The sequence below is a fragment of the Vombatus ursinus genome, unplaced genomic scaffold (genome assembly GCF_900497805.2).
Source record: "Vombatus ursinus unplaced genomic scaffold, bare-nosed wombat genome assembly UNPS02014973.1, whole genome shotgun sequence".
Taxonomy (NCBI): domain Eukaryota; kingdom Metazoa; phylum Chordata; class Mammalia; order Diprotodontia; family Vombatidae; genus Vombatus; species Vombatus ursinus.
Genome location: NW_020954751.1, coordinates 8,984,025 through 8,994,162, shown reverse-complemented (window position 1 = coordinate 8,994,162; position 10,138 = coordinate 8,984,025). Strand labels below are relative to the sequence as shown.

The following is a 10,138-nucleotide window of genomic DNA, read 5'->3' as shown; positions in this document are numbered from 1 at the left end:
TGTCAGGCTCTCTCTCTCTCTCTCTCTCTCTCTCTCTCTCTCTCTCTCTCTCTCTTTCTTTTCTCCTCTCACAATCTCAAAATCTGATTATAAGGGGTTGAGAATCAAGCAAAGAAGTGGAGGTAGTGAGAATAAATTACTCTAGAGGCTTTGTAATGAAAGGGAAGACATCAGATATTGGATGATGACTTGAGGAGATGACAGGGTCAAGCAAAAGGATATTTTTAATGATAATATGAGCATATTCATAGGCACCAGAGAATGAGCTAGTAAAAACAGAGAAAATGGAGATAAGGAGTGTGTGTGTGTTGGGGGAAAATGAGGGAAGGATTAATGAAGCAAGTAACAGATAAGTTAAGAGGGGACATAAGATTGGGGCAAGAGTAGAGGGGTCAAGCCTTGACAAAGTGTAAGGTGATCTCTTCCTCTGAAAATAGAGCAAAGGAGAGGATATGGGGTATAGTAAGAAGTAGTGAGGTTTTGACACGTGGAGTAGGCTGGATGACAGAACTTATGATGGATGTTCTTATTTTAAAATGGGAGGTGAGATCAGACATTTCTAAATCTTTTGAATAAAAGCCATAAGATCCTCTAAAAGCCTACACATCATGTACCCTTGGTTTGGAATTTTCCAAAAATGAGCTTTTCTTAGATTGATTATCATCTTTGATATTTAAGACAATTATAATAGTTCAAAGAAGACATTATTAGAACTCAGTTGAATCTTATTTTGATTAAATATCGAATAAGGCAATATATTTATTGCAAAGCCCACATTCTTCACTTGAACCAACATTTATCCCAAATGATCTGCTTACTCAGAGCACTCAAAGAGGAAATATACTTTAAATTTGTAATGAAATTTATATCTTAAAGTTTCTTGTTGTTTAATTAATCAAACAGACTAGCCTAGTAGTACAGGTCAATTTTATTGGTCCTACTTGTCACAAAAAAAAAATATGAATTCAGGATGGAAAAGACCTTAGACATAGAGTCAAAGACCTGGGTTCAAATTCTAGCTCCATCCAACATTAGGTGGGTATGTCTTTTGGCCTTGCTCGATTTCAGTTTCCCTAACTATAGTATGAGAATAGTAACTTCTGCTCTCAAAGAGTTATTTATTGCTAGGGGGATAGTATATATCCCCCTATAAACTTATAGGGGGATAACATATGTCCCATTGATATAAGTGAGGGGTGAGAGAGTATATATAAATCTCAAGTGAAATAGTATATATATAAAGCACTTTGGTGCTGCATATTTTGTGCATATTTCTGCTGCATATTTAGTGCTGCATATCCCTACGGTGAGGCATTTTTTTGGTAATGATAATTATACTTCATAATGCCAATGGATCTTTAATTTCATTAACATGGACATTCATTCTAAGGATTCAGATTACAACCTACTTATTCTGAGTGACTCTTGACCATGTCATCCAATAAGTTTCCCATAGAGGTTCCAACCAATTTTCTCAGGACCTTCTAGTTTTTTGGGTATTTTTTTTTTAACATTGTGAAGACATAAGTATTTTCATGTTATGAAAAGGCCAAGACTTGGATGCTCTACTCCATTTTCTATTGTTCAGCTCACAAAGTGAAACTGCTTTCTATTGAAGATTTCTAAAACTTCCAGGGCCAAAGTGAATTAATAGCCACAATGGCTGTACGTCAGCCAGGGAATGCCTCAAGGGATTACTAATTGCCCATGAAACTTGTCACCTCTGAGCCAGGGGGTCAAATCTGCCTGCAGGTGATTAGTGACTGAGGGTATTAACTGACAGTTGCATTTTGGACTTTCTGACGGCAGTCGATTGTCTCAGTACATTCCAGGGACTGCTACCCTGAGCGTCCTTGCTTTTTGCATCTCTCAGCTATGAGCTCTCATTTGGCAAGGTGAAAAGGTTTTATATAGCTAGCATTTAACTACAGAGAGAATGCCAAGTTGAGAGTTAAAGCAATTGTTCAGACCTAAAAATTTTCTCCTAGGTTTCAAAAAATCAGAGTTGAGGGAGCCTGATTTCTCCAGAATTTTGACTCCAAATCACAAAATCATCATTTAAGGGAACCTCAGAAACCATCCAGTCCAAGCTGACAAAGAATTCTTTAGGCAACATGCCTGACAAGGGGCCATCCATTCACCACCTGAAGATTTGTAATTAAAGGAAACAAAGCAATTGCTAATTATGCAGTGGCCTCTTCATAGACTTGTGTATTATTCAACTTAGAAGGGATATTTGAGGTGTCCCAGTTCAATCTCCCAACCAATACAGTAATGTCTCCTGCAGCCTGCTTTCTATCCGGTTATCCATCTATTCCTTAGATACTTAACATTTTTCTCGTGGATACTGTACTTGTATCTAAATACAAACACAAAGGCTTGATAAATCTGTAATTATATGTTCTAACTAAAGACACAATACTAGCTAAATCCATAAAAAGTCATGTATGTATGTATGTATATATTCATTTATTTATGTGTTTGTTTGTTTGTTTGTTTATTTATTTATTGTTGATGTTGTGTTTGTCCTTCGTTCGGAGGACCATGACATCAGGGAGTTCATGATATCACTTGCAATTGACTTTGATTTGAGGGAGAGAGGGCTGTGCTAGGTCACCAGCCTCACTTTCTCCTCCAGAGTCATCTAGGTCCAGTGGCAAGATATAAATCAGGATGACTGGAGATGACCCCAGATGCAGTGGGAGACCTTGGCCTTTTTAAGCTAAGGTCTTCTCAAGTTCTCACTTTGAGTGAGGCAATGCCCTTTCAGTGAATAGGCCTCTTTAAGGAGTGAGTAAAGGGAAGGCCCCTTTAATCAAATCAATAAAAAAAGAGTCAAGCTGGGAGGGGAAGATGTCAGGGTTGCTCACCAAAAGAGACATATACATATACACACACACACACACACACACACACACACACGTGCACACACACAAATTGGAACTCTGTGTATTTCTGTCATGAAGGCTATTCAATGATTCATATGAACAAATATTTAATTAGTACCTAATATATTCAAGACTGTTACGGGTACTGAGGACAGTTAAAAAAGGTAGTAAGATATACAGTGTTTGCCTGTAAGCAACATGCATTTTGTTAATAAGTGTGGTGGAAAGAGCATATATGGCCTGGGTTTCTAAGGGAACTAGGTTCTAATCTCATTGAATGACCTTGAATAATTTCACTTCTAGTCTTGGATTTCTCACTTGTAAATTGAGTACTTTAAACTAAACAAATTTAAAGATCTTTTCCAGTCCTGACATTCTATTAACCTATGATCCAAATCAATTAAAAATATTTATTAAAACATGGTACACCAGGTGGTACAGTGGATTAAAGGACCAAGGCTAGAGTTAGGAAGACTCATCTTCCCAAGTTCAAATCTGGCCTCAGACACTTACTAGCTATGTGACCCTGGGCAAGTCACCTTAACCCTACTTACCTCAGTTCTAATGAGCTCGAGAAGGAAATGGCAAACTACACCAATATCTTTGTTGAGAATACCTCAAATGGTGTCATGAAGAATTGGACATGACTGAAAAACTACTGAACAACAGTAACCACTCAAAGACTTTAAAAAAATGTTTTATTGACATATTTTATTTTTACATTACAAACATTTCCAGATCACCTCCACTCCATGAAAGCTCTCTTATGACAAAATAAAGCAATTAAGCAAAACTAACAACATAGTGGTCTCATCTGAAAAAGCATACAATATTTTACAACTGTGTCCTCCTAACCTATTTTTAAATATTTTTAATTAACAGAAATCTATTTTCTCTTCATCCCAACCCATTAAAAACATAAATTATTTGCAAAAAATATACATAATTAAGGAAAACAAATTCCTTCATTGACTGTATATGTGTATGCATAGATAGAGAAACACACATACATACATATATATGTGTATATATGTCTCATTCTGCACCCAAAGTCCATCAGTTCTCTTTGAGGAGGTCAATAGTATGCTTCATTGTCATTTATCTGGAGTAATGGATGCTGATTTTATTGATAATTGTCTTACAGCTTTTAAAGTTCAAAGTTTTATTCATGTCATTCTTCATCAGATTATATGCCTTCAAAATTGTTCATTTTTATGAAATCGATGTTATAGTACAAACTTTCTGGTTCTACTCTCTTCATTCTGTATCAGTTGGCATAAATCTTTTCATGTCTCTTTGAAATCACTCATTTCCTCAATTTCTTACAATGCTATATTCTCTCATGTTCCTATACCACTATGTATTTAGCTATTCCTCAGTTGATGAACATCCCCTTAGTTTCCAAGTTTTTGCCACCATGAAAAAGAGCTGCTATAAATATTTTTGTACATATAGCTCCTTTTCCTGTTTTTTGAAAATCTATTCCCTCCAAAGTGTTTAATTAGACTAGATGATTTTATTCTGAACAATGAATCTTTTATTTTATTTATTTATTTATTCATTCATTCATTCATTCATTCATTCATTCATTTATTTATTTATGTGTGCTGATCCCATACTCTTCTCTGACGTTTAACATTCAGGGGTTTGGTAATCATGTAATTAAACATAGTCTTTGTGAAAGAATTTACTGTTGTTGAATTGTTTCAGTCATGTCTAATTCATCATGACTGCATTTGGCATTTTCTTGGCAAAGATACTAAAGTGGTTTGCATTTGCTTCTCCAGCTAATTTTTACAGTTGAGGAACTGAGGCAAACAAACTGGCTAGCCCATGGTTATACGGCTAGTAAGTGCCTAAGGCTGGATTTGAACTCAGGTCCTTCTGACTCCAGGGCCAGCACTCTATCCACTGAGCCACCTAACTGCCCTTGTAAGGGAAAGGCATCTCTGATATAATTGCTGGAAATTAATTGTTTATTATAATTAATATAAAATGCTTTTCTGTTGTAAACTTGTAACGATACAGTTTTTAAAAATATTTCTTACTCCTACACATACCTTGGTATTACCTGAGCAGCGTATCACACAAGAGAACCTGGGATAAATAGTTGACAGAGCCGATGACTGGAACTTTAGCTTCTCACTAAGTTCTAGACCTTTCAGTCATCACTACCTTTAAATGGGCTAAGAACTAAAGACATCTGTCTCAGACTATAAGCAGGAACTCAAGGGGAAAGTGGGTAGTGGCAATAGACCAATGAAGCAGGTGGGCTGAGCCCTGGGGAACCTATGGGAGAAAAAAATGTGGGACACAAGAAATTAGCTCTTTGGCCTAGAAGTGTTTGCAGATGTTTAGCCTGGGCAAGAGGCCTAGGTGTCCTTAAAGTACCCTAAGTTGGGGAGAGGGTAGAGGAACAAAATCACAAGTGAGGTATGAAGACTACAATTGTAAAAAGTATATTTTGTTTCTTTATGAATCTTGAGCAGCAAATGCATTGTAAAAGAAAACAACCTCATGGTAAGTGACTATTTTTAGCTCAGTAACTAGCAATGAATCAAGATGTTTCTGCAAACCCAATTACCCAATAAAAATTGCCATAGTAACCAGAGCATTACATGACATATTCTTCATGCACTCACAAAAACTTCCTTAAAAATGCTACTGTTCCCCAACTACACTGTCATTTGTGATACAACAGAACAATGAAGAAGGGTGTAGGAGAGTACAGGAGACAGAGGGTCACTATTATTTGGGCAAATGATTGTAGGTCAACACAATACCAAGGTTATTTTTCATATGCAAGCTTAGCATGGCACGGTGAAAGGAGGACTAAAGCTAGACCCAAGGGAACCAGGGTATGCCCCGTAATTATTATGTGACATGAAACAAATCACTTCATTTCTTTGGGCTTCAGTTTCCTCAACTATGAATTGATGAGAAATTAGAACTCAGTGATCTTTCAGACCCTTTCTAGTTCTAAATCTTTGATCCTATGGTAACTTTCACCTTGATGTGTATGAGTTCATCAGAGGGGGAACTACAAATTACATAAATTGTGATTGTCTCATTTTGCTCCTTTTGCCTATTTCCTCTATGTTAGGAGATGGGTAGCATACTCCTTTATCAGTCCTCTATAATTGTAGTGAATCATTGCACTGAATGGATTTTGTAAATCTCTCAAAAATTGTTTTTTCTTTAAAATATGATCATTGTATACATTATTCTGGTTCTGCTTGATTCATTCTACATCACTTCATATATGTCTTCCCAGGTTTCTCTGAAATCACTTCTTTCACTACCTCTTCTGGAACAGTAATATCAAATCCCTTTTCTACAGCCCTTCAGATACTTGAAGACAGTCATGGTATCCCCCAGAGTCTTCTCTTGTACCAGCTAAATATGCCTAGTTCTTTCAATTGATGCATAGAACAGTTTCAAGCCCTTCATCATCCAGTTGCTGTCTACCAGTTGATGTCCAGTCTATAAGTATTGGTCCTAAAATATGGCTCATAGAACTGAACTGGTACTCCAGATGTGGTCTAAAGAGGGCAGAGTACAGTAGAACTATTAGGTCCTTAGCCCTAGATTCTTTGCCTCTCTTTGGGTAGCTGAAGATTGCATCAGTTTTCTTAACTGCTATAGCATACTGTTAAATGGTTCTGAGGTTGGATTCTACTAAAATTCCAAGATCTTCAGATCAATGGCTGCCCTCTTACTGCTCCATCATTTTGTATTTATGAAGCTGATTTTTTCAATCCAGATGTAACACCACTTTCAGATTTATATAATTACAGCTTATTTTTAAGTCTGTCAAGATCTTTTTGGATCTTGACTGTTGTCCAATGTGTTAGCTATTCTTCTCCACCATGGGTCATCTCTAAAATTGGTAAGTATGCCATTGATACATGCATTCAAGTCATTGATGAAAGGTTAAATAGCACAAAGGTCAAGCACAGACCCCTAGGACCTTACACTGGAGACCCTTGGCCACGATAACATCGAACCATTAATGACAACTCTTTGGATGGAGGCCATTAATTATTTCTAAGTACAACTAACTCTCCTGTCATCTAGCTCAAATTGCCCCAATTTCCCTACAAAAAAAGTATGAGAAAATCTACCAAATACTTTGCTAAAATCCAGGTAAACTGTATTACAGCATTACCTTGTTCTACTAGTCTGGTAACTGTTTAAAAAAACGAAATTACTTATTGTTCATCATAGCCCACTCTTCATGAAGCCATATTGCTTCTTTGTTATCACCACTTAGTTTTTTGATGTTCTTTAACCATTCCTAGAAATTTTAGATGTTTTCTAGAAAAAAAATGAAGTCAAATGGATTGGCTTATAGTTTGCAGACTCCATTTTTTCTTTTCTCTTCTCTTCCCTCCTCTCCTTTTCTATCCTCTCTTCTCCTCTCATCCCCTTCTTTCTTCTCCCTTCTCCTTTCATTTTTTTCCTCCCTTCCCATTTCTTCTTTCCTCTCCCCTCCCTTCCCCTCCTTCTCTCTCTCTCTCTCTCTCTCTCTCTCTCTCTCTCTCTCTCTCTCTCTCTCATTCTCCCCCTCCAATTCTACAATGTCTGTCTGCTGTTCACAAACCTTCAAACATAATAATATTTCAGGAATAAGTTTGGCCATTTCTTCTAGTATCTTAGGATATCTCTCTGAGCCTGGTGACTTGACTTCATAAAGATGCACTTTTTAAAAAACTATCCTTCTATTTATCTTAGTTTTCAATTCCTTACCAGCCCTTTTTGTCCTTGCTTGTCCAGTCCAAATAGTTCTGTGGATAGATAAAAAACAAACAAAGAGTTGAGCAGTTTTGTCCTCTCTTCATTATCTATTATTATCACCTCATTCAATACTAGCCACAATCCCATTCCTTTCAATCTTCTTTTTTCTCAATAAAGCTTTAAAAATCCCTTTTTGTTTCCATAGATTTTCATACCACCTTACTTTCTTTCTAAATCTTCCTTTCTGAAATTTGTCTCCTTTTGTTTCTAGTTTTGTCTTTTATTTTTTTCCCAAAAGTCCTGAGCATACAGGGATTGAAGCAATGAAGAACCTCATAGATTACCCTGGAAAAGGATCTAGAAAATGAGGAGACTCCAGATATTTATAGGCAAATTTTATTTGCTTACTAATTTTTTTCTAAACATGTCCACAATTCTTATTTATTCAGAGCTACATTGTGTACCTCTCTTTGGCCATTTTCCTCCTTCATTCCCTTCACATTAATGCAATCTTCTTGAAGCCAAGGATTTATTTGTCTTATTTTATTTTTGTCTTTATGTTCCCCAGCAGCTGGCATTGCATCATTAAGCCCCTACATAATAGGGCTTGACAAATACTTGCTCGTTTGGATTGGGGTCAAACATAACAAATAAAATATTTCTTTCATATGACATTGTTTCAAATACTTAGAATCATATGGTAGTAGATCTAAAGTTAGAAGGTTCTTCAGAAGCTATATTTTACAACCCCTTCATGTTAAAGATCTACCCTTATTTATACTGACCTTTCATAGCCATCATGACCCCCAGAATCATCTTCATATAAAGGCATCAAAGTAGGCATTATGTGCAGCATAAGACAAGTCCATGTATACAAATAATATAAGTGCATAAGAGGAGCAAAAAAGTATTTAGATAAGATGAAGGAGAGATATCATTTGAAGCTGTGTCCATCATTCATTCATTAATAAAAGAACCTTCAAGTGCTTATTGTATGCAGAACATAATGCTGGACACTAGGGGATATTTTTTTAAAGTTTAAATAAGGAGCAACATGATCCCTGTCTTCATGGAGTTTAGAGTCCAATTGGGCAAGCTTCAAGGAAAAGATAAGATTTCAGCTGATTCTTTAAGAAGGAATGTGGTGCTACTATGTGGAGGAATCATGATCCATTCTGATAAAAAGGAACAAAATAATCAAAAATGAGGAAACAGCAAATAATACACGTTTTCTGTATCTTATTCAATTGTAATGACAATGGTGGCAGAGGTGGTGATAGTAGTGGTGATTATTTCCAATTTGTCACATATAAAATTATTATATAATATACATATATGATATACATATATAATTATCTTATAATTATCACATCTGTGCTTATCAATATAGATCTTGCATTCTCCCCAGTACTAGTAGAATGTAACTTCCTTGAGGATAGGGTCATGTTTTATGCAAGATACACATAATCTTGTTTGCAATAGTTGTTTTCCTGTTTTCTTTTCCATTAAACCGTAAGCTCCTTGAGAGCAGAGAATATCTTTTGCCTTTCTTTGTATGCCCATCTCTCAGCACAGTGTCTGTCACATAGTAGATGCTTACTGACTGAATGGTGTTGGTAGCAGTAGTGATAACAGTAGCCCTCATATGTAGTAGTCCACATTTATATAGTGCTTTACAGTTTACCATTCATTTTCCTTACAATAACCCTATGAAATAAATGGTGAAATATTATCATTTCATAGCTGAGGATATTGAGGTATTGAGAAATAAGTGACTTTCCCCAATCTACACAGATAGTAAGTATAAGAGCTAGGATGAGGAACTAGGTTTTTTCCCTCCAAGTTCAATGTTTTTTCTACTATACCACACAGCATGGAGTATGGTGGGGGGAAGGGTGTGAGGGAGTGTGAATTAAAGCTAGAAAAGTAGGTTGGAGCCAGATTGTGGAAATCCTTGAGTGCCAGGCAATGGGAAAACACTAAAAGATTTTGAGAATTGGAGACATGTAACATCGTTCTTTCCCTGTTTGTTTACTGTTATCATTATCAATTAACGCCAGGTAGCTCACTACCATGTTCACTTATAAATACAATTGAATCTATAGACCAAAATTATTGCATAAATAAAAGTTAAAGTCATTAAAATTCTGTATTAATTCTGTTTCCTATATAATTTTTATGTATTTTATTCATGGTTTTTCTTCATTTGGTTTCTTTATGTGGTATTATTTTCCCCTCTCTAAAATCTAAACAATCTAAATACGCTAAGTGATAATAAGAAATGTGAATGATGTGAAAATATCAATTTCCCCAGGAAAAGAATATTCACTATTTTAACAAAATACAGTGGCAACAGTCCATTGTAAGGTTACCATCTGGCCTCGGCATCTAGCCAAGCTCTTCTGTGGAAATGATGACAAGTCTTTTGGAAACTGTCATCTCTGGCATTTGGCACAGAGCACTGAGGACCATTAAAAGTGGTAGAGGGTGTCATTGTTTCAGTTTGATGATGA

General features: G+C 36.0%; 1 protein-coding gene across 1 annotated transcript in view; it reads left to right on the top strand.

The window, feature by feature from the left end:
- Positions 1-10,138, top strand: part of ADCY8 (adenylate cyclase 8) — a 361,242-nt gene that overhangs the window by 41,053 nt on the left and 310,051 nt on the right. The window lies entirely within an intron of this gene.